Below are 25,054 nucleotides of genomic sequence, written 5' to 3'. Positions count from 1 at the left end.
CTGTCTTCCAACAGTGGCCAATGCCAGGTGCCCCAGAGGGACTGAACAGAATAGGTAATCATCAAGTGATCCATCCCCTGTCACCCAGAAGCACAGTGTAACACAACATAGCCCAGGATTTCCCAAACTCTATTTATAGCAACACTTAATGATCAAGATCCTGTGGAGGGGGACACAGCACAGTTGAAGCTACCTGCTGTTGAAGGTAGCAGGGTACTTCTTAGTAGCCATTAAGGTTCTGTCTCTTCTCTCTCCCCCCTGCCTTCCACTGTGTTGGAAGTAATGAACTCACTGCTGAACTGGCAGTCCAAGTCTATTCAGATTCTTACAGGGAGCCCACCACTGGGGCGTCTGAACAGGTCACACATGAGGAGGTCTGCCTTAAAATTCTGCCTTACTCAAAAGTTCTGCTTGTTTGTTGAGAGCCCTGAGTGTCAGCTCCAGGGCAACAGTGGTGTGTTGCTTTTGGACTAGCTTCTACCTACACTGAGGCTCCCCCTCCCACCCCAAAAATCCTTCATTTGCAACTTATGCAAATAATGTATCGTGTGTCTTGGCTGACGCCAGAGAGAACACACGGAAAAAAGAAGGGTGGATAAAATTCTGTATAGTATAGGAAAACGCCTTGGAGGCAATGTAGTCACATTGCATGACTTGTCTGAAAGGTACAAAATGCATTTTATAGCAAAGCCATCAGCCCGTTCCTGTTACATTCAGTTAATAATTATTTCCAGAAGATTAAGAACAGTGAAAGAGATTGGAGGGACATTTATGTTTAACAAAGTGACCTTGTAAAGTTCATGTAAGTCATATCACAGTAGGGATTATAGATAAGGTCACAGCCCACAGGACAAAAATGGCCCTGGAATCAATGTAAAATACCAAGTTTGAAAACAAAACCTCGTTAATTAAGTCACCTGTAGGGCTGCACTCCTTTTAGTAACTACTATTCATACATAAGTTTAAGAGCCAGATTTCAATGTATTGAACAAAAATACAAGATGTGTGGAGAGATTGGTTTGGAGAACTGTCAACATCCCCAAGAGCTATGGAAAAGTAAAAATAAAGTATCTTAAGGCTCAAGACAGATATGGGTTGTTCCCATATTTATCTATTACATATAGGTTGCTAGCAACACCCAGAATGAATTAACAAGGCAAGCTATAATTCTCAGTACAGGTTTGTTGACGCTACACTGTTGCTAGAAGCCTGCAGCAATACAAACACAAAGGTTTCTACTTACAAGAGAAAGCGTCAGGACAGTGTCCGAGGAGATTATAGAATTCTAGAGCCTGTAAAGAAATGTACAGAAAGCTTCTACAGGGTGCATATACTAATTTAGCTCTGGTTCATCATATGCAGCAATAAGAATAACAAGGTTGGAACTATAAAGGTGTTTTTTGTTAATACAGTGTATTTATATTTCTTCAGTCGGATACAGAATACTGTGTAGTCAGATGCAGCAAGGCTCAGCGCTTGGCCTGATCCTTTCACTATTAAAAATAAAACAGAAAAGGGTAATCTGTGCATAATACTAAGAGGAAGCAGTATGGTCCAATGGACAGGGCATTAGTAGACGGGTTCAATTCCTAACTGTTATTTGCTATTACTCACTGAGCAGGTAAATTCATCTCTTTGTAGCTCAGTTTTCAGCCTTAAAGGTCTGAAACTTGCTCCCCATTGACATCCAACCCTGCCCAGTTTTAAGTATGTTTTTTTATAATATCTTCAACCCCAAGTTTAAAACTTTTCCTTATGCATTGTAAGATTCCCTATTTTCTTTTTTTAGTTTTTATGAGTATGGTTATCATAATACTGTATTTATCCTTTTCTAACATGCTTTTTAAGAACAGCTATGCAGTTACTCCAAGTACTTTGGCAGGAGGGCACTTAATAACATTTATTAATTATTAGTTTATATTTTAAACAATTTTTGATTCCCTTGTCAGGCTCAGAGATTTGATGAGGCATAGCCTTTAAGAATGTTTATCCCATTTCTTGATCTGAAATAGTAATCTTAAATTATTTCCTTTTTTGATTCATTGAAGCAAAGATGAGTTGACAATGTATAAATTTACATATAAAGATTTTAAAAAAGTGGATTAAGCAAAGCATTTAAATGTGCTTAATTTCTCTTAAGCATGTGCTTAAATGCATTGTTGAATCAGGGCCTTCTACCAGTATGAATCAACTCAGCTCATAGTGCCATGATGTGCAGCAGTATTAAACCCGCCTAAAATGGGTGATGGGAGTAGCTGCAGGAAATTCAAGTCAATTACACCCATGTTTGGATCCAGTGTGAGATCAGAATCCAGCCCCATGATTCTAATATAATACTTCTTAGCTGTATTACTCGTACCACCTTTGATTATTACAATAGAAATAATTTCAAAGGTGACATTTGCATTTTCCCCCAAAGAGGCCCATTCCCACAATGTGCTGAACACAACTCCTTTTACAACAGCATATCAGCATCCTCAACACCTTGTAGGATTTGGCCCTTATGGTGCATGTGCTTTGCTTTTTGCATTCTCTCAGTTTGCACAATAAAATTTGAGTGAGTTTGTTTATTTATGGGCTTGATCCTACAAACATGGACATTCTGAGTTTGCAGGATCAGGCCCTATATTTAATTTTGGTTGCTTTGATTTCAAAATATAAATTATGGAAGGATACAAATCCAAAGCACTCGTGACAGGTATCAAACATGCAGTCCAACAAAGACAGACGACAACCAAACCAGCCACTTTTCTCTGCACACAAGAAGCCAGTGCATAAAACTGTCTCAACTCTCTTAAAATCCTAATCCTCTCTGGCCACAAATAAAATCCTCACCCAAACCTTCCTTAAATCTCCGTTCTAATCAAACAAATGGGCTTTGCAGCATGCTTTAGAAGTCAGCACACTTGAGCTACTCCGGACCACAAGATGAAATCCAAAGTGTCACAGAGAATGCCTTGCATGCAGGATGCCCAACTTGGCCCTGATTTGGAGAAGGTCTGAGCACCCACAACTGCATATGGCATTTAGATCACAGGTACAGCAAGAGGTGCCAGTTAGTATCAGGACTCCATTGTGCTGGGCACCGTACAAACACACAGGGAACTACAGCTCCTCTTCTGGAGAACTTACAATGTAAAAAAGACAAAGCCTGGGGGAAAGGATACCAAATACAAGCAGGGTGGTGATGGGTAGGGGCCACGGTGGGAAGGGGGCAAGGCGTGAGGGAGAGATGGAGGCAGAGTTGACACTGACACCACACAGCAGAGTCAATGGTTCTGTAGTGCCCGCCCGTGTCTTAGGGTACGTTTCTGCTTCAGGCTGGGGGTGTTATTCCCAGCTCAAGGAGCCATCCCCCAGGTGGTTCTGATTGAGCTAGGGTGCTAAAAAATGGAGTGTAGCTGTGGTGGTGTGAGTGGTGGGAGGGGCTTTTCACACTGAGTGTGTACCCAGTGTCTTGGATCGGTGTGCACGCGGGGCTAGCTGCTTTTGCTGCCATGGCTACTCTCTATATCAGAGGTGGGCAAACTATGGCCCGCAGGCCACATCCAGCCCGTGGGACCGTCCTGCCTGGCCCTTGAGCTCCGGCCAGGGAGGCTCGTCCCCGGCCCTCCCCTGCTGTTTCCCCGCCCCCACAGCCTCAGCTCGCCGTGCTGCGAGCTGCTGCTGGGCGGCGCGGCTGCGAGCTGCTGCTGGGCGGCGCGGCTGCGAGCTGCTGCTGGGCGGCGCGGCTGCGAGCTGCTGCTGGGCGTATGTATTAAATTGCACCCTGTAGGAACGTGCTACTGATGAAGCACCAGGACTGGCCACTGTCAGTAGTACACCGTAAGTAGTACATTCCTACGGGGAGCAATTTAATACACTACACCCATGTAGGGAAGGCTGTGCCTCTCCAAACAGCCTGCCCCCCGCCCCCTCCCACTTCCCGCCCCCTGACTGTCCCCCTCAGAACCCGCAACCCTTTCAATCCCCCCTGCTCCTTGTCCCCTGACTGCCCCTCTCGGGACCCCCGCCCCTAACCACCCCTGGGACTCCACCCCCTATCCAACTCCCTCTGTCCCCTGACTGTCCCAACCCCTATCCTTACCCCCACCCCCTGACAGGCCCCCCTGGGACTCCCACGCTTATCCAACCGCCCCCTGCACCCTGTCCCCTGACTGCCCTCGGGACATGCTGCCCCCTATCCAACCCTCCCCACTCCCCGCCCCCTATCCAACCCCCCCCACTCCCCGCCCCCTTACCATGCCACTCAGAGCACCAGGACTGGCAGCTGTAAGTAGTACAGCATAAGTGGCAGATTCCTATGGGGAGCAATTTAATACACTACACCCAGCCCTCCATACACTTTTGAACCCTGAATTGGCCCTCAGGCCAAAAAGCTTGCCCACCCCGCTCTATATTGAGTGCGCTAGCTTGATCAGAGTTAGCGCGGGGGTATATTTCCTTGAGCTGGGAATTACCTCTCCTGCTCAACGTGCAGGTGTACCTTTAGAGCCATCCATCTGCAGTGGAGGAGTGAAGCACAGAGAAACACCCAGGTGGTATGCAGTTCCCAGCTACAGGGGCTTTACTACTCCACTCCTGGCAGCACAGGTGAGGGGCGGAGGTGGGTTGGGAGGTCAGGGCAGTGTCGCTGGACCAGAGCTTAGTGCTGTGGTAGCTGCATGGGTTGGGGACACCTTGCACGCCTTGCACTCACCTCTGCTGGTGTGTCGTTTCCACTGACTGTATCCTAAGACAGCTCAGGCTCTGGTACACTCGTGGGATACACGTGTACATCTTATTAGCATGTCATACAGACATACGTAACAGACACTGTTTCAAACTTTAAGTGCATGCCAGCAGGATCTTCACAGGTTGGGGAGCTTTAGAATCCACACCCCTCTAGTGCACGTTACTACCCTGTGTACACAAGCCCAGCCTTGCCCAAGCCTTTTTTATTATTTTTGTATGTCTTTTATTACAGACTCTGAGCAGACTTCAATGAATAAAGAAGTGCTGGGAGAGTGAAACTCAGCCAGAGAGCAGGGCTTGAGCTGGCTCTTGTTCCTGTCCAGGTTGTATTAGCAATAGGTCACCACACTTCCAAGGTAAAAAGTAAGAGTGGCACAAGATCTTCTGTCTGACTCCTTGTCTCAGTTAGTGAGTTGTAGGGCCTCTCCATGGACACTGAATATCCAAACACCCCTAGGGTTTTCTGACAAGGGGACCAATAAACTTATTTCCATTTGTGACCCAGAGAGGCTTTGAGCACATCTGTAGCTATCTATAAAAATCCACTAAGTAGCTCATGCAAGATGCCACTGCATCCAGCAACATGCCTGATGGGGTTTCCAACAATTGTAAGATGATGGTTAATAAGCAAATTGTATCTCTGTATATAATAACTAACCTGTCTCCTGAATGGAAGAAAAATAAAACTGAGAACAGGAGCAAAATGATTATATTATTCAAGCACAAAGAGTGTCAATTTAAGGAATATTAAACTTGACCTGAATGGGGAATGGCTAAGGTCTGGTAAAACAAAAATAGGGCTGAAAACAACACAAACTTTTTGGTAAGAAACTTAACAGTAATGATTTGTTTAATTTCTTAGCTGTTTTTGGAGCACAGAAATTTCTCTTATTATGATTTTTTTTGTACTGCAGTAGTGCCTGGAGGACCCAACCAAGGTTAAAGGCCTTATTGTGTTAGGTGCTGTGTACCTCTCCCCCAAGAGATTATTTCTATCCCAAAGAGCTTATGATCCATAATTATTTCTCAATGACCTATGCACAGATTTGAAATGGACAACGGCAAGTACAAAAATGGATCTCATTTGGAATTATGATATTCATTTTTGTGTTTCTTTAAAAAATAAGCATTTGACTGGAAATTGGATAATTTTTATGCTACTGGATCTGTTTTTGTGTAAAGGTCCTCAACTTTGCCTGCTTGTTCATGCAAACTCAAAATGCCAAGCTTGTGAGATTTCACGGTGACTATTTTGCACATCCCCACACAATAAAATGGCTCAAGAATATATGCATGGATTTCAAAACTACAAAGTGCATTTTAAAAGCAGACTGCAGCCCAGATTTTCAACATCTACGTAAACTGAATTGGTCCTCTGTTTTATCTCACCCTCCTCAATCCAAAAATCTCTTGTGTTATAGGTGGGTCTCTCTTACTATGATATAGATCAGGGGTGGGTAAACTTTTTGGCCCAAGGGCCACATCTGGGTATGGAAATTGTATGGTGGGCCATGAATGCTCACGAAATAGGGGCTTGGGGTGCGGTAGTGGGTAAGTGCTTCAGCTGTGGGTGCGGGCTCTGGGGTGCAGTAGGGTGGGACTGAGGGGTTTGGAGAGTGGGAGGGGGATCAGGGCTGGGGCAAGGGGTTGGGGCATGGGAGGAGGTCAGCGGTGCAGGCTCCAGGCGGCGCTTACCTCAAGCAGCTCCCAGAAGCAGCTGCATGTCCCCCCTCTAGCTTCTATGCGGAGGCGCAGTCAGGTGGCTCTGCACGCTGTCCCGTCCACAGGCGCTGCCCCTGCAGCTCCCATTGGCCCCGTTTGCTGGCCAATAGGAGCTGCAGAGGTGGCGCTTGGGGCAGGGGCAGCGGGCGGAGTGGAGCTGCGACCCTACTCCCCGGCAGGAGCTCGAGGGCTGGATTAAAACGTCTGAAGGGCTGGATGTGGCCCCCGGGCTGTAGTTTGCTCACTCCTGATATAGATAGTAGTGATTTTAATAAATAACTGTAATATGTATGTGACTGGCTACGGAGACTCTGTTCTGGCAAATAAGGTGTTAATGGCAACGCAAGTTACAGGTGCTACAGGGAGCTCCTGTAGCTCCCTGGACAGGAAGGGAAAGACTGCATATGAGAAAGCTATCCTGAAAATCTTAGGGCTGTGAGTTAGGGTTAAGAAACCCTTATCTGGGGAGTATGTTTGTTACTCTTTGATGTATTATCTTTTTTTCCCTATGACTAAGAGATAAGATCCTCTCTGGAAAAGGTGGGATCTGACCAGTTCACCCTGTGGTTTTGTGCTGAGCTGTTCAGATTTCTCTCCTTAGGGCCAGCCTGGCAGTCCAAGTTGCAGCACAAGGCACTGCAATGCCAGGGGAATAGGAGTCTGAGTCAAAGCTATATTTGGCTGAATATTTGGCTTTCCTAGCTCTGGAAGTCCATTCCCTGCTAATCCAATTGGCAAGTCCCATTCAGATTGTTGGGAGTTTTGTGCACCCATCAGCAGGAGAATAGACCACTTAGAATTTAACAGAAGCTAGAGCTGGCAAAGGTCAACCAAGGGAAAGGAAAAGGTACGAGTTAGGAACATAGGAATTACCAGACTGAATCAGAACTGTGGTCCATCTCATCCAGTATCCTGTCTCTGAAAGTGGCCAATACCAGTTGCTTCAGAGGAAGATGCAAGAAACCCTTCAGTAGACAGTAAGGGGTTAGCTCCAAGATAAAGTCTCCTTCTCATTCCCATTAGTTAGTGGTTAGAGTACGCCATGAAGCAGGCAGGTTTATGTCCCTTCCAGAAAATCTGTTTGTTTTTTTTAACATTGACTTTATTATAACTGGGTATTCTTGCTAATCATATAAATACCTAATCCTGCTAAGGTCTTGATCCCAATGATTTCCTGTGGCAATGAATTCCACAGGCTAACTAAGTAAAAATATTTCCTTTGGTCAGTGTCAAATTTGCTGCCCTCCATTTTATTTGAAAATCTCTTTGTTCTTATATTCTGAGGAAGGGTAAACAGCAACGCTTAATCTACCTTCCCTATAGTAAATCTATAACTACCTTGGTTCCACATAATGGTGAAAGGTGTATGTACCTATTGAATCAATTACTTCAGTAAATAAACCAGCATGTTTAACTATCTTAGGTACATTTCTTTCCAAGTAGTCTGCACTGAGTGAGGGTTATCATTTGATGCTGCTGATTTGATTAAATAACCAGGGCTTCCACATGCCATTATAAACAGAGAGAAATGAAGATAATTAAACACTGAGGACGTGACTATGAAAACCACATTATGTTTTCAAATGATCATGCTTTTGAGCATTGGCCTGCTAAACCCAGGGTTGTGAGTTCAAACCTTGAGGGGGCCATTTAGGGATCTGGGGCAAAAATTGGGGATTGGTCCTGCTTTGAGCAGGAGGTTGGACTAAATGACCTGCTGAGGTCCCTTCCAACCCTGATATTCTATGATTCTATGCTACCTTGAACTCAGAATAAATATTTATAGATATGCTGACCTCATGATGAGAGAGGAAAATTCCTCTCCGGCCTCATTCTTAGTTCAGTCTCTGCCTAGCCATAAACTACAGCTAGTTTGTTTGAAATGAAAGTGGTTTTTTTTTTTTTTTTTTTTTTTTTTTGGACAACATCAATATTGAGGAAATAGGGGAGACTAGAGCCTGGTGCCTGAGAACTGAACCCAACAAGGCATACTGCAGTTCAGAAATAGTGACTCTGCGCACACTTTCTGGGTACTCCAGGTTCTCCAGGAGGTGAGCAGGAGTGGCAAATGTGGCACTAGCCCAGTGCTTAATTTGTGCCAGGGCTTGCCAAGGCTGAGCCCTGACACCTCTAGGTTTGGTAGTTCATAGTCCCAGCACCTACAGGTTTGCTGCATCAGTTATGAATAGTAAAAAAATTGCTTGAGCCCCAGCACTTAATGTCTTGAGCCCGGGCACCTCCTTCATTGCAAATTAAGCACTGCACTAGCTCCCTGTGCATTGGGGTTGTACATTTCAATTTGCTTAAAACCAAGTGCAGGAGGCTCCCTACTGATTGTTTCTCATTAAAGAGGAGGAAAATATTTATATTTATTTTTCAGCACAAGAGGTGCAGTGAAAGAGGATGACACAGCCTAGCTGTGAGAGTGGCCAAGTAATTTCAGCTCTCTATGCCTGAGTTTACCCATATGTAATAGGGCTGTAATACTTGGCTAACTTGCAGGGGGCATTGTGAAGTTTAATTATTTAAAAACAAAAAGGGGGAAAAACCCACCTTCGTAGAGCTTTAGCTCAAAGGCACCCTTACTTACTTATCTATGAGGCCAAATTCATTCATATCCACAAAGTGCATTTTGATCATCTGAACAGAGGCATTATAGATTGGCAGAGTACTCTAAGGGTTTCTCTACACTAGGGATTTCAGCCATTGGTGACGCAGCCACTGGTATAGGTGCACTGATGCAAATCCCTCACGCTTGCAACTGGGATAAGTGGCAGGGTGAAAACTGCAGTTTATTTCGGCTTTGCTGGAGCAGTTTCACTGATGGCTGTAACTGGGGATATCTCCAGTGTAGACAAGGCCTGTGTTTTACAGTGATTGGGGGTAAGAGAAAAGCATTACAAATAAAGCCTAAACTTCTCTTTTAGATGCATGAAGGGTGGGGGAACAGCAGGAAAGGGTCAAAGGAAAACGCAGACTCAGGGATTCTGTCTGAAATGACCACTCTCCGGGTTTTCTCACAAATGAGTCACTTAACTGAGGTGGCCTGCCAATCACAGGGGGAGCTGAACAGTACTTAATACATTAGAGATACTTTGAGGTGCTCAGATAAGAAAGGAGGCTGTCTAATAAGAATGGCCTCTTGTTATGGGTTTCACTGTACGTGGCTGAAGGACAGAACCCAAGTAAAGCGGATGTGATCGCTGAGCCCAGGCAAAGTAATATTAATTTTGCCCATGTAGTAGTAGTCTAAGCAATAGAAGTAGCCATAGAGGTGAGATGCTGGAGAGGTCAGGACCTTGCAGAACGAGAGAGCTTTCTGGCAAAATGGCTAATCTGTACAGCGGGTTAGAAATTTTCTGTCAGTTTTTTTAAAAAAATTTAAAATAGCCTCTTTTCTCAAACATTTTTTTTAGAAAAATTTTATTTCATTTGAAATTTTCCAATATTTGGGCAAACAAAAACTGAAATATGTTTAGGTTTTTGGAAAGAATTTCAGATTTTGTTGCTCTTCATGAGAAATTAGAATATTCCTGTCAACAATTCAAAAAAGAAAACAAACAAACAAAATTATTTTAATAACGTGAGGAAAATACATAGTGATTTCTGGCCATTAGGATCCGATGGGGCACCTAGATAGAAAAATGGTGGGGGAGGAAGCGTCACTGCATTCATGAGAGCTATGCCATTAGGCTTTTTTTATGAACAGGTTAATGGAAAAGTTACTGACATTTTGATCAGTGTAAAATAAACTTGTCCATCCCAGAGGAGGTTGCAGAGTAACATCTGCTTTATGTGACATGTGTCAGGGAAGAATCTTAATACAGTGTGTAGGGCAATGGATGAGGAGGTTGGAGGCCTGGATGCTATTCCTGTCTCTGCCACTGACCTACACTGTGACCGTGGGAAAGTCACTCTGCCTTCTTGTGCGTCTGTTTCCTCAGGTATAAAATGGGGAAAATGATACTTGGCTTTCTCTGTAAAGTGCTAAAAGATCTGCCGTTGAAAAGTGCTATGTAAGAACTATTATGAAGCAGTGCTACTCGCAACTGCTCTTGGGGCTGGGGTCATCTGGAAAACATTGACTTGAAAAGGATTTAGGCGACATAGTGAACAAAAACCTCAATATGAGCCCAGCTCCCAGTGCAGTGGTGTGGCAAAAGCTGGAAGCTTTTGACCACAAAACAAAGAAGAAAATGTCATAAACTCCACATGCTCCAATTCCTTAAAAAGAGAGCTGGGTGGTGATGTCATTTAGTATCAGCATCTATGCTGCTCCCCCCCTCCCCACCCCAACCCCTTGCCTTTTTTTGTTTTTATTTTAAAGAGACAAACAATAACGGGGAAAACTTTATGATCATGTCAGCAGCAGAACCACCGCTGAACAGTGAAGATTTTAAATGCATCCATTACGACATCTAAATTAATAGGGAGCTCATCTGAATAAGACCAACGCAAGGAATTCACACCCACTGGGAACTACCTACAGGATGGGTCTTGGAGTGGCAAGTTGGGCTTAGGACTTTCTTTTAAAATTATTTTATGAAATGCAAAGCAAAGCTTTTCTTTTTTCTCTTTCCCTTCTCAACCATAGAATCATAGAAGTGTAGGACTGGAAAGGACCTCGAGAGGTCTTCTAATCCAGTCCCTTGCACTCAAGGCAAGACTAAGCATTATCTAGACCATCCCTGACAGGTGTTTGTCCAACCTGGTCTTAAAAATCTCCAATGACGGAGATTCCACAACCTCCCCAGGCAATTTATTTCAGTGCTTAACCATCCTGACAATTAGGAAGCTTTTCCTAATGTTCAAACTAAACTGCCCTTGCTGCAATTTAAACCCATTGCTTCTTGTCCTGTCCTCGGATGTTAAAGAGAACAATTTTCTTTCTTCCTCCCTGTAACAACCTTTTATGTACTTGAAAACTGTTATGTCCCCTCTCAGTCTTCTCTTCTCCAGACTAAACAAACCCATTTTTCTCAATCTTCCCTCATAGGTCATGTTTTCTAGACCTTTAATCATTTTTCTTGCTCTTCTCTGGACTTTCTCCAATTTGTCCACATCTTTCCTGAAATGTGGTGCCCAGAACTGGACACAATACTCCAGCTGAGGCCTTATCAGTGTGGAGTGGAGCGAAAGAATTGTTTCTCATGTCTTGCTTACAACACTCCTGCTAACACATCCCAGAATGAAGTTTGCTTTTTTTTGCAACAGTGTTACACTGTTGGCTCATATTTAGCTTGTGATCCGCTGTGACCGCCAGATCCCTTTCCAGAGTACTGCTTTCTGGGCAGTCATTTCCCATTTTGTATATGTCCAACTGATTGTTCCTTCCAAGTAGAAAGCATTTGTCCTTATTGAATTTCATCCTATTTACTTCACACCATTTCTCCAGTTTGTCCAGGTCATTTTGAATTTTATTCCTATCCTGCAAAGCACTTGCAACCCATCCCAGCCGGGTATCATCCGCAAACTTTATAAGTGTACTCTCTATGCCATTTTGTAAATCACTGATGAAGATATTGAAGGGAACTGGACCCAGGACCAATCCCTGTGGGACCCCACTCGTTATGCCCTTCCGTCTTAACTGTGAACCACTGGTAACTACTTTCTGGGAACAGTTTTCCAGCCAGTTATTCACCCGCCTTATAGTAGCTCAATCTATGTTGTATTTCCCTAGTTTGCTTATGAGAAGGTCATGAGAGACAATATCAAAAGCCTTATTAAAGTCAAGATATGCCACATCTACTGCTTCTCCCCTATCCACAAGGCTAGTTACCCTGTCAAAGAAAGCTGTTAGGTTGGTTTGATATGCTTTGTTCTTGAAAAATCCATGCTTACTTATCACCTTATCTTCGAGGTGTCTGCAAATTGATTGCTTAATTATTTGCTCCATTATCTTTCTGGGTACTGAAGTTGAGCTGACTGGTCTGTAATTTCCTGGGTTGTCCTTGTTCCCCTTTTTATAGATTGGCACAATATTTATCCTTTTCTAGTCCTCCAGAATCTCTCCTGTCTTCCTTGACTTTTCAAAGATAATTCCTAATGGCTCAGATATCTCCTCAGTCAACTCCTTGAGTATTCTAGGTTGTATTTTATCAGGTCATGATGACTTGAAGACATCTAACTAGTCTAAGTAATTTAGGCAAGCTAGATGTCAGTAATTTAGACAAGTTAGACATCAAAGGCTATGGTGCTAAAAACATTTTTATTATTTATCTGAGGGGAAGGGTGGTGCCTTTTTGAATGATGGGTGGGAGGGATAATCGTTTGTGACTCTCCTCTTAGAACCAGTTGCCTAAGGCACTGTGAAAAGAAATATGTACAGTGGCTAGATAAGGCCTTGGCTGGGAGCTTGACATAAGAGCTCACGGAATCTCAAAACAAAGGCATAATTCTTCCCCTAGATGCACTCCTGCAACTGCATAGACCTGTGAGGGGTGCACAGTTGTACTCTAGAGCAGAATTGGATCCTGTGCTTGCAAAATTCCCTTGGGCTTCTGTTACTGTAAAAGCTCCTTGAGTGCGCTTGACTTTACTGGAGCTCTTACGGCTCAGTGATTCAGCACAATGGCTCACATAGCTCTGAGGACCATCGACCGTCAGCGATAATGAGGCTACAGTCTTCTTGGAAGGATTTGACTCACTGGATGCCTCTGGGGAGTAGATGGTGACCTGGAATCTTTCACCTCTAGATCTCAGTGTCCAGACCATGTTTGTGGTAGCAAATGTTGGTCCTGTTTGACCAAAGTGAAATGAGCTGGACGTTAATGTCTTTGTGCTCTGTGCTGCACAATATACAAAAAGAGAGAATCCCTGGCCCTGAAGGCATTATATTCTTGAAGATCGATACCTAAGAAATGGTACAGAATAGGGCCCCCTGAGGTATGGATACATTTTCCAGGGACCTTAGAGAAGAAGCAGATTTTTTAGGAAGGTGTTGAATAAAGGCAGTGGGGGCTAGGCAAAATTGGGATAGGAAAAGCATTTTCTAAGTTTTAGTGGTCTTCTAGTACATAATAGCCAGGTGTCATGTCATGGAAGTGACAACATTTGGCATTTAATTTGGGCTATTGTGAATAGTCTCAGCACAGACACCAAGGACTGATGGCAACTCAACTACTCCCTCACCTTTAGTGATGATATATCCAGGTCAGGGTTGAGCCACATACGCAGGGCACTGGGGGGAGCTTGTCCTGCTATTGCCCATGTTATGATGCAGGGACCCTTACTTGTGATGCAGGTAGGGGATGTCTCTGGACTATGTCCGGTTCTGCAGATCAGAATGAAGTGCACTGAGTGTTTCCAAAGTCATCAGTGTCAGGCTGCATGTTATCATTCAATAAAGGGATGCAAGCTTTTGCTTTTTAAGTTGCTAAAGCCCATAGTCATGAGCATAAATTAGCCTGTGCTATGTGTGGAGAGGAGGGGATGCATTTGGGATAACCAAACCAAAGCTTAGTATTATGTACCGCATAGAGCGGGTGTAGAACCAAGATGCTTGGGTTGATCTTTCAGAGCTTCAGATGGAACAACAGTCTCAGCTGACTGCTTCCCAGGAGTTGGTGAGAGACATGTCAGCACCAATAAGAAATTTCCCTTGTCCAATAAAACATGCAGCCTTTTTATATTTATTTTTACTGGAATTAGATGAAACACTGAACCGTAAAAGCACCGTCTTTGCCTGTGGAATAGATCACTCTGGGCATGTTCCAGTAATTACATAAATGGCAGGAACATGAAGTACTAACTTGTGAAACAGGGTAGAGTGCCAGGAGAGTTTGGCATGGAAGGTTGACCTAAACCTATACCAGAGGTATAGATGGAGGCTATAAAGATGTATATAAAAGTAAAGATTCTCCCCTCCTGTCATGAATGGCATGAAGTGTAAAGAGCAGAGAGAATTCTGACAATGAAGATGATATTTTGTTATTTAGGATCAGAACATAGCAGGACCAAATCCACCTCTCACTGGCTTCAAGCACAAGGCATGCATATAATGGAGGAGAATTTGACCTGAGATTTTCTTTGTTGATGCCACTGAAACCTCTAGCAACAGTAAATAGTTCGTGGGCAGGGCAGCAGATTTGTTTAGGACATTCTGCAGTTGTTCCACACATTTTCACTGGGAGCTCTGTGCATGGACTTATACCCTGAGAAAGTATATAATTACCCTGCTGTGCCAGTCCCAAGGAATAAACTGCCCTGAGTGACCAACGAAAGAAAACGTGAAACTGGCAGTGAACGCACTGGGGCTAGCTGAACCACTTTCTAAGAGGAGTGGTGCGGGGAAAAGGAACTACAGCCAGAGCGAAGCCTGTCCCTATTTCATCAGGCCACAGCCTTGTCAGCTGATATGAGTCCCATGGCAAGACTTCCTTGTGCACTTTGGAGAAGTTTTGCTTAGTCACTGACACAGCATGAAAAGTTTGTTTGCATGGAGCTTCCGGGCTGCGTTTAACTTTATGCCCAATATGGATGCCAGTAAGGCAAGAGTTAACCCTTGATGTGCCAAAACGTGGTGCTCAAGATCACAAGCCCTTATTTCACAAACAGCTTGTTCTTTAGGAAACACAAGCTCTCTAATGCCCCAGTTCTGCAGTGTTGGATCAAGTGAGCCTCTGCTAGATCACGTGCTATTCTGGATTAATTCAGGATGGCAGTAAGTCTTACATTCTGTTGTCTGTCCGGGTCTTAACTTTACTGTTAATTCATTTTTTAATATTGAACTTATTTATTTCTAATAGCAAAATTTTGAAAGAGTTTAAGAGTAAAAAAAAGAAGTCCTTGCAATTCACCACCTGCTTAATTACTGGACCTTCCCTTTTGGTTTCAGAAATCTGCTTCCATCTGCCACGCTGCACAGAGGCAATCTGATTCTTTAGATGCTACTAAGATTGCATGCCATATGCCTTGCAGCAATGTAAATGGAGGTAATGAATGCCTACCTGTGCAAATGGCCTACAGACTAATAGTTTGTAAAAAAAAATTAAGCTTTGTGCTGGAGAGAGTCTGGAGCTGAGCAAAAAGAGACTTCAGTGTACAGTTCTGGAGTGTTTGTGCCAATTCTTAGCACAAAGTGAACTGAAGCTTTGGAGTTAGAGAAACCACCTCAAAACACTGTTTGCTAGAGAATATGGAAGTCACACTGACGTTCTACACAAGATTTACATGTAAAGTTTTCCTCTGGGGCGTATTAATCTGAATCACACTTCTTACAAGATTGTCAACAATGACTAAAAATGAACTGGTGATCATAAGTGTACTTGGGGGTCAAAGGCTGCTTGACTAACTGCAGATTATGCAATTGCTTCCTCTTCTGGAACATACCAGAAAACAAAGACAGACTGCATTAGACTCAGAAAGAGATCTGTGTTCAGTTCCACCCTCCTGTTTCCCATGGGCAGAAGGCTCACAAAAAAAGGAACAGATCAGAACAAAACTTGAATGGAGTCAGTGAAATATTTATATTAGGAGAGTGATAACAAAAGCAAGCCAAAAATAAGCTATTTTCAATGGTCCTGCAGTGGAGGCAAATAAACGAAAAGTGACACTGTGTGCTATTGTAATATTAAGTCATTTTCCAGGGCAGGATCATTTTGTCTGCAAAAATAAAATAACGGTTGTAGATGGGAAAGAAATCCTGGATTTATTTACATGGCATGACATTAAATAAATCTGATTTTCCCTAAATGTAGTAGAAATTGTGTATTGACTCCTCATCTCTCACACAGAGGATGGCCCAAGCAATCTTAGTTTTGCAGATGTGGACACGTATGATATTTCCAAATCTATTGCTTACTCAGATGGCCCAATAGCCCTGTAGTATCCTTTTGTCTCTCTCTAACAACAACAGGTATAGTATGGAGGCTCAGTTTTGATGTGTCTTTGCAATATAATATTGTGTGATTTTAAAAATAATTTAAAATATATTTTAAAAAAATTAGATATAGGGCAGCTCTGTTTTAATCATCTACCTGAACAATCGTGTTTCTTTGAGAAGTTTAATTTCTCTTAGGTGATTCTGATAGAGGGATTTTTTAGGAGTAAGAAAACCCAGATTTGGAAAATACACGAAAAGGTCTTGACTATTTTACTCGTCAAAGATTTAGGATAGTTTTCATACCAGATTTATACAAAATCTCATAATTCTCACCACTCTGGAGAGAGGCAAAGGCAACCTGAAAGAGAAGTACACAAAAATATTCACTCAGACCTAAGTATTTAGTGAGTCAGATTTCACGAAAGATCATTTGATAGTTTTAATATTTAAAAAAATACAGTGAAACACAGGCTTCATAGTTATTAAAGCAACTGATTGTGGGTGTTTTAAACCAATGAGTTTGCAGTATATATATATTTTTATGATGTGGCTCTTAGGCAATCTAGAATTCTCCTCTCATGAGCTATCTTCGTCTTGCATTTTTCCTGTCCCCTTATCAGGTTTTTAAAAGCTATGAGCCTTGACTTAGCATCAGGAGTCACTCTTTATTCCCTGGATATCTTTGATCTGAAACAAATTCTTTCAGACTGCAAATAGAAAGTGCTGAATTGATCTCTAACTGAATTCCCTCCTTCATCTGGAAATCTGCTGGTTTTAATTGTGAAGAGAACATTGAGTTCAGAAAAGACCCAGTTCTGCTTGCCTTACGCATGCAAGCTGTCCCATTGACTTGAGTGAGACACTAGGATGACCAAATTTCGCAAAGGGAAAACGGGACACCGTGTGGGGCTAGCCCAAGGCTCCTCCCATGCCTCCCCACGCAGGGCTGGCCCAAGTCCCCCACTCCCTGTGGCGCTGGCCCCCTCATCAGGCTGGAGCTGGTGTCACTGCAAGTTGCCCAAGCCTCTGCCTGCCCCCTGGCGCAAGGCTGGGGCTGGAGTCACTGTTTGCTCAAGCCCTGCCTGCTCCCCGCCACACCCCTGCCTCCCACCTTGTGCAGGGCAGGTATTGCCGCTTGCCCCCACCCCCTCCCACATTCCTCTGCACCCCACTTTGACAAAAGTGGGCATTTGTCCCGTTTGTTCTTGCCAACTTGATCAGTTAGCAAGAACAAATGGGACAAATGCCCACTTTTTCCAAAAAAGTAGGGACGGCTGGGACAGGGCTTAAAAAAGGGACTGTCCTGGCCAAAAAGGGGTGTATGGTCATCCTAGTGAGACCACCCAAGGGCCAGATCTGGCAACCTTAAAGCATGTAAGAAAACTTTACTTTTAAAAGTAACTTTTAGTGACTTAATTGTTAGTTTCCACAAGGGTTGCAGGATCTTCCCGTGATTAAGGCAATCAAAATGTGGCCCCACATATTTATAGGCTGGAGAGAAAGTAGTAACATTCATCCATACACTATGAATACTGTATGAAGGAGACATTGCTTAGCAATGATGTAATTGAATTCTTGTGGCCGCAGCAAGTTGGGTAACATTATTATACAGGGAGAAGAGGTCAGAGTGGCAGTCCCAGAAATGGGAAAAGCGCCTTAAATAGCTGTTTAAAATAAATAAACTCTCTACATGAGGAATTAGCAAATCCCTCATTACTGAATAAGTAAAACAGAAATATTGAATGTGACCATAAAGAGTGAAAATCTCTGTTCAGAGTTATGTAGAAATAAATACAAACCCTAAGTTTTAAGAACCATTGAACTATGGGGAAACTCAGATTAGAGCCTAGATTTATATCTGAACTTTGTGGCTCAGGTCCAGTTGGAGTTACATGAATCAACATGGCCTGAAAACAACCTTCCATCCTCTCAAACTTAATTCAGTCACTTTCACTAGGATTTAACTTTACTGTACTTTTATGGCAATAAGTGTCACACATGTCAAGTTAAAGAGGAAAAAAATTCTTCTGGGCCCTTGTTGGAGGGTTCGGTGTCTGAGCCTAGCAATATCTCCCAGTGGCAAGAGTCCGTGGCAGTATCGCCCAGCAGCGAGAGTCTACAGCTGGTGGTAGGGGAACCCGGGCCCACCATGCTCTACCGAGGGCCCTGTGACAGGTCGGTCAGATACACAGCATGCCACCAGGGTCACTGCCTACAACTTACTTAGTCACCTCCAAAGTTGCAACAAGGGTTGGCTCATGACCTCATGGTAGGCGTTCTCATGGACAGTGATCTGGAGGCTCTTCTCCTTCACCCGTGGCCCTCTGTTCCTGGTCTCCATGGGGGCCTTTTGCAGCTGTGCAGCGGGGTCTAGCACAGGTGGTGTGGAGCACCAGCAGCCTGCTCCTGTGCTCTGTCCGCCCTGAGTGAGCTAGGCTGCTTCCTTGTGAGCGCCACCTCCATTGTGAGCATGCCCAGTAGGTGCAGCTGGGTGAGGCCTTCTTGGCTCAGAGCTGCTTGTTAACCTGTGGTTCTCCACTGTGGGACTTATACACCCCCTCACGTACCCTTCTCCTAAGGCTAAGACCCAAGATTGGGTCCAGAAATTGGCATTTCTGTATATCTTTACTGGACAATGGAGTACCTGGAAGTTCTAGGGCTGCAGGGAAAGTTACCACTTCATGATCTGGGTATTGGTGTCCTTCATGGAGTTTAGCTAGTGGAAGGGAGTGTGGTCTGTGAAGAGTAGGAAGGAGTTCCCTAGGAGACAATAGCGAAGTGCCTCTATGGCCCATTTCACAGCCAGGGCCTCTTTCTCAATCGTTGAGTAGTTCACCTCCCAAGAGAACAGCTTTCTACTCATGTAAAGGACTGGATGTTCCTCGCTTTGGAGAACTACTTCCGATGCATCTGTTTGCAAAATGAATTGTTTCGTGAAGTCGGGGTGTAAAAGAACTGGCCCCTGGATTAGCTGGCTCCTTAAGGTTCTGAAGGCCCTATCACAGGCTTCCGTCCACTGTACCTTCCTGGGACTGGTGCTTTTCACCAGGTCAGTGAGAAGGGCAACTACTGTGGCAAATTTAGGTACAAACCACCTGTAAGAGCCCACCAAGCCTAGGCAGTGTCGTACCTACTTTTTGGTTGATGACACTGGACAACCTGTCTGTTCTTGGACCTTGTCCACTGGGGGGTGCATCTGAACCCATCCCACAGTGTATGCGAGTCACCTCTCTCTGTCCAAAGTGGCATTTGGCAGAATTTACCATAAGCCCTGCCTTCTCCCGGCTACTAGCGCTGGACCTGCTGGCTGCTTCCGGGGCATGTGCAACGCGGTGTCAGGACAGGCAGGAAGCCTGGCTAAGTCCCGCTACACCACTGACCAGGAGCCGTCTGAGGTAAGCCTGCTCCCGAGCCCCTGCCCCAGCCCTGAGCCCCCCCTGAAGTCCAGAGCCCCCTCCTGCACCCCAAAACCCCTCATCCCTGGCCACACCCCAGAGCCCACACCCCCAGCACAGAACCCTCACCCCCTCCTGTACCCCAATCCCCTGCCCCAGCCCAGAGCCCCCTCCCATACCCTGAACCTCTCATCCCTGGCCCCACCCCAGAGCCCTCATCCCCTCCTACACTCCAACCCCCTGCCTCAATCCGCAGCCCCCTCCCACACTCCGAATCCATCGGCTCCAGCCTGAAGCCTCCTCCTGCACTCCAACCTACTGCTCCAGCCCTGAGCCCCCCCAAACCCAGAGCCCCCTCCTGCACTCCAAACCTCTCATCCCTGCCCCCACCCCAGATACTGCACCGCCAGCCCAGAGCCTTCACACACTCCTGCACCCCAACCTCTTGGCACAGTCCTGAAACCCTCAAACCCAGAGCCTCCTCCTGCACCCCAAACCCTTCAGTCCCAGCCCCACCCCAGAGACCACACCCCTAGCTGGAGCCCTCACCCCCTCCCAAACCCCTGCCCCAGCCCAGTGAAAGTGAGTGAGGGTGGGGGAGAGCGAGCCACCGAGGAAGGGGGAATGTAGTGAGTGGGGGCAGAGCCTTGGGGTAGGGGAGCAGCTTCAGGGAGGGGCCGGGGCTAGGGTGTTTGGTTTTGTGCAATTAGAAAGTTGGCAATCCTAATTGTAAATGGTGGTCTTGAGAGCCTTGGTCTTCACTAGATCGCACAATACCCGCATCAGTTTGGATGAAAAGTTGGACCCCTGGTCTGCCAGTATTTTACTAGGGGGCAGTGGTGTGTATATAATATGCACTAGCCAGCTTCTTACAATAAGTGTGGTTGAAATTCAAAATATCAACCAGAAGGGGAGGACGTTGCAAATCCCCCTCTCCCCCATTTTTGTTGATCAGCTGTAATTACAATACTGCTGAATCTACATAGTCCTAAAAGATCCTTCAGTTTTAATGAAAGCATGCTGTGCTATCCTGCCACCCTTAATTACAGTAATTATTGCTGTGTCAGCTAGGTGTTTTAAATAAGAATAAAACTCCAAACACCACCACAATAAAACTCAGATTAATTTACACAAGACTCTTAAGCTAAACATAAAAAAGGATTAAATCTATTGAGTGTTGGATTCTTGTCATATGGGAACAACAGGGGCATGGTTCCTTCCAGGCTGTTTTTCACCATATTTATTTCCTGTATGCTATCAACTTAACAGCACACAGTGATTCTGCATTGTTCGTTCATAAACAGGGTAAGTTAGGTAGTGTTGCTGACTCATGCTTATGAGCCTTTTTCCTAGTCCCTCCCACCCAGGCTTCAACCCCACCTCCTTAAACTAGGAACTGGTTGCCTAGTATATTTAACAGCTGCCTTGGAGCTGGGAGCAATATACGGTCAAGACGCATGAGGTGTTCTGCTTCTCTAGAAATACAGGCACTGATACACAGACTTTCCTTCTCATCACCTTCATTTCCTGAGGTAAGAGGACTGTAGATGAATAAAGAAAGCTTTATTAGCCAGGCATGAGTAGCATATTGCTTTCTAGAATGGCACAAGGGAATGCTCTTAGAAAGAAGGTGTCAGCTTAATGAACCACATAACTGGATTGTCTATGGAATGCTTTGTATTGGAATCACAAGAATAAGACTGACAAGGAGGGTCAGGTGATATCTTTTGTTGGACCAACTTCTGTTGCTGAGAGACAAGCTTTTGAACTTACATAGAGAAGAAATGCAAGCAGAAAGATTCTATTAAAACTTTAGAAGGATGCAGTAAAGTTTAAACTGCACTCAACTGTTGGAGTTTCAGTATTTTAAAAAAATGAATGACTGAAATCAAATGACATTACAAAAAGCTGCCTATCAAATTAACAGAGAAAAATAAAACAACTGATGGAAACTGTTGTGTTTGTGACAAGTTTGTGTGGCTCCTGTTACACCTGAATCTCACAGAAACACCTGCAAGCTGCTACATTATTTACAGCTGCACTGCCCTTCTTAAAATCTCTCCATGTGTTTTTATGGTCCTTATTTAAGTAAGACTCCTGTGGATGACTCTGGGAGCTTTGGTTGCATCAGGGCAGCAGAACGTGGCTCTCACTACTAAAGTTGCTCCAGTGTACTGCTAACAGATCACTGCTCGCGCGCGCGCGCTCTCTCTCTCTCCCTTCTTTGGATTTTTAATTCATTTCAGTTGTGTAGCCTGGAAATACTAGAGGTCACACTGGCTTGCTTTACATGAATGATACCTTTAAGCCCTATGGGAGTACATGTGTAAGGAGAGCAGGATTTGGCCCTAGATGGATAAGTTAGGCACTTCTCCTAGCCAGAACGTTACCTAAGCAGTGAGACACATTGGTGGTAATGAGGGAGATGGATTCTGGAGCACAGTAATAATAGAACAGAAAGCACTTCCAGATTGGGGCGGGAGGTGGGTTGCAGGGAGAGGAACATTTAAGGTGGAATCCTAAATTAGAAGCCAATACTATGAACGGAATCATTGACCTGGCTGAGTTTGAATACTGGGTGTTGTGTTTTACATAAAGGAAGGTGAAAAGGAAAACCAACCTAGTTTCTTTTATTAGATCAGCTTCTTCCCCCATTGCACTTCCATAGCAAGTTCAGTATAAACCCTGGGAAAACTCCCATGCACCTTAGGCACTTGTGCAATGATGCTGAAGGTGAGTAGGATTTGACCTGCTATCTGGATTTCAATGGAGGGAATGAGTCCTCTCCGTTCTGAGAGTGATCCAAAGATTTTATCTTTAGCTCTAATGGCATGAGAGAATTTTTCCCTCCTGTGTCTTCAGCAGTTTCTAGTCTATATTGAGCTAAATCCTGGTTTCCATTCATGCAAATGAATGGAACACATTTGCAAAGGTGTAAACTGGTGCAGAACCTGGCCCATTGGTGTTAGCTTTCTTCTTATAAAACAGGTAACTACTATAAACTATACAGGTGACAGCTGTAAAGCAGGGAGGGAATACTTCTCTAATCAGTAGAGCTGTGCTAGGATAACTATTAACAACTGTGATGGAAAACAAGTTTGCATATTACTCTACACAATAAGGAAATGGTATCCAGAGGTATTAGTCGCCTAACTTTAGCTAGATGCACAGCAATGAAATTGGCATAAGGAGGTACACTTGGTTTTTATTTTATCTGTTTTAGTGCTAGTTTTATCCAATCTGGGTTTGGATCTAAGACATCCCCACAGTGTAGCCAGTGGTGCTACTCTTGCCAATAACTCTGGGTATAATTCCCATGAATGTCTCCTTCCTTTTACATATCAAAATCCATAGAAGAGGGAATCGACTTACCGTGGGCAGTCCACAGCTCCTGGGCCTCCGCTGTAGGGGTGGATGACAGCAGAGCAGAACAGCTAGAGGCCAAGGCAACCTGCGACTGATGGAGGCAGAACTACACAGCTGGTTCTGGCCCATCTTGCCCCACCTATGTCCCCTAAAAGAAGCACTTTAGCAGCAGTCTCAGCAGCAGCATGATATTATCTTACCCTGTGCTGCCAGTGGCTGGTTCATGGTCCATTGCCCATCTGCAGACAGCATGCGGCCATTTTATCAGCAGTGTTTCTGCAGAGTGTTGGAGAAATACAACTGCTGTCTTTTAGGGACTTTGTATCCCTCCTCTTCTTCCCCCGCTTAATCTAAACAAATTCTAGTCTGAAGGTGCATGGTTAGCTCTGCTAGGAAACCTAACACGGACCTGTATGTTGTGTGGAACAGCCGTGGAGTCAGAGCTACTGCCACTCTTCAGGCGGGCACTACCCAGGTAAAGTGCATTATAATTGATGCTGCCTGAGAGACTATCCTGCTGTATAGAATGGCAGTTCCAGCTCCCTGGTCTCACACAGCCACCCCAACTGCTTAGAGCTGAACTCCTGCAATTGCATCTGGGGAGGTGGGAGAGATGTGGCTGTACAGCAGGGAGTTTACCATGTGCCTGTTTCTGATTAGCTCTGGCACATGGCTGGAATGCCTTATCCTTCAGCAGCAGGTAAAGTAGTTGTGAGTGGGAGAGTTGTAACCTGTCTGCATATAGTGCAGTGCTTTTTGTCAAGGCTACAATATGAGACTCTGCCTAAAAGCTGCATAGATAGATGTGAAAAGGAGGTATCAATAAAGGAAGCAATTTAGAGGCAGAGTGGGAGGGAAGATGCGTCCAGTTAGACAGAAAGTCTCCATAGTTAGATTCCAGGGAAAGTTATTGTTAATTTAGTTTAGAAATTCACCATGCCACAGTCTGTATATTGGTGCTGCTCAGATCCTAGTATGCCCAGAGGCAACACCAGCTGTCCTGCAATAGTTAAAGTTACGACTGTGTTCTTCTATGACAGTGCTCTATTTATAGAGGACTTAGAACCTGGTTATAAAAACAGGCCCTGGGCTGATAAAAGTCTGAGACTTTACACTTTAGTTAAACTATTACTATAATACTATAATTTAATTATATAGTTAATACTATAGTTTAAGTTAACTATTACTATAGTTAGAACGAGCGGTGAGCTGGAGCCGGTTCACGGGAACCGGTTGTTAAATTTTGAAACCGGTTTAGAACAGGTTGTTAAAGGGATTCAGCAAACTCTGGCCTGCAGGCCACATGCAGCCCGCAGGACTGTCCTGTCCGTCCTGCCTGAGCTCTCGGCTGGGGAGGCTCCCCTGAGAATTTCTACTCGCCTGGCAGCCCTGCGGTCCTTCAGCTTCTGGCAGCTCAGCACTGGTTCGAACCCCTAGCTTTTTTTTTGCAAATGCGAAATAACACAAAATTAAATTTGAAAACCTAAGTATAAAAAGGAAAAACTCGCCTTGCAGCAGTGGCTACTGTGGTTCCTGTCCTGCAGGGGTGGGTCTGGCTTCCCACTCTGGCCACTGCAACCTGGTGGCAGAGCGAGCAAGCTGCCCCACACATACGTGCTGGAACTAGTAGGGCTAGGGGTGCTACTGCACCCCCAATTTGAACTAGTAATAACTCACATACATGGTTTCTGCCTCTTCCCCCCCCCCCCCCCGGTAAAAATTGTTCCAACACCACCTGTCCCATGAGGCTGGGCCCAGCTCCCTGCTTTGGGCATTGTGACCGGGCACATGGGATTGAAGCATTGCTCAGGTTTGGCCTGGTTGCCCGTCCGTCATGACGAGGCTGGGTCAAACCTGTGCAACACTAGGACCCCGTGTGGCAGGAAGCTGGGCCCAGCCATGTTGGACGGGAGCAGCAGGAGCCATCTCTGTGGGGTGAATGCATGGCAGGCTTACTCTGCAATCTCCCCCCCACCCCACCCCCAGGGGTTCCCACCTCTCCAGGGGTGGGACT

At 44.8% G+C, this 25,054-nt stretch overlaps 1 protein-coding gene and 1 long non-coding RNA gene across 6 annotated transcripts in view; one reads left to right on the top strand and one right to left on the bottom strand.

The window, feature by feature from the left end:
* The window catches only part of LOC114021183, a 32,632-nt gene extending 8,964 nt beyond the window's left edge, over positions 1-23,668 (bottom strand). For 2 of the 4 annotated variants that reach the window (XR_005222190.2, XR_005222191.2), the window contains exons 1-3: positions 23,047-23,668; positions 16,583-16,637; positions 1,244-1,292 (exon numbers count right to left, since the gene is read on the bottom strand). This is a non-coding gene — a long non-coding RNA (uncharacterized LOC114021183). The remainder of the gene's footprint in view (positions 1-1,243; positions 1,293-16,582; positions 16,638-23,046) is intronic. The other 2 variants (XR_006285297.1, XR_005222194.2) reach the window with 2 other exon arrangements.
* OSGIN1 (oxidative stress induced growth inhibitor 1) overlaps positions 1-25,054 on the top strand; it is a 58,511-nt gene that overhangs the window by 22,190 nt on the left and 11,267 nt on the right. The window contains exon 1 of one of the 2 annotated variants that reach the window (XM_007053977.4): positions 21,005-21,206. The exons of the other annotated variant lie outside the window; for it this stretch is intronic. The gene's annotated coding sequence lies outside the window, so the exon portion shown is untranslated. Of the gene's footprint in view, positions 1-21,004; positions 21,207-25,054 lie in introns of those variants that run through there. 2 annotated transcript variants of the gene reach the window in all.

This window comes from Chelonia mydas, chromosome 12 (assembly GCF_015237465.2).
Source record: "Chelonia mydas isolate rCheMyd1 chromosome 12, rCheMyd1.pri.v2, whole genome shotgun sequence".
Taxonomy (NCBI): Eukaryota; Metazoa; Chordata; order Testudines; family Cheloniidae; genus Chelonia; species Chelonia mydas.
Note: the sequence above shows the minus strand (reverse complement) of the source record. Positions and strands in the feature narration are given on the sequence as shown.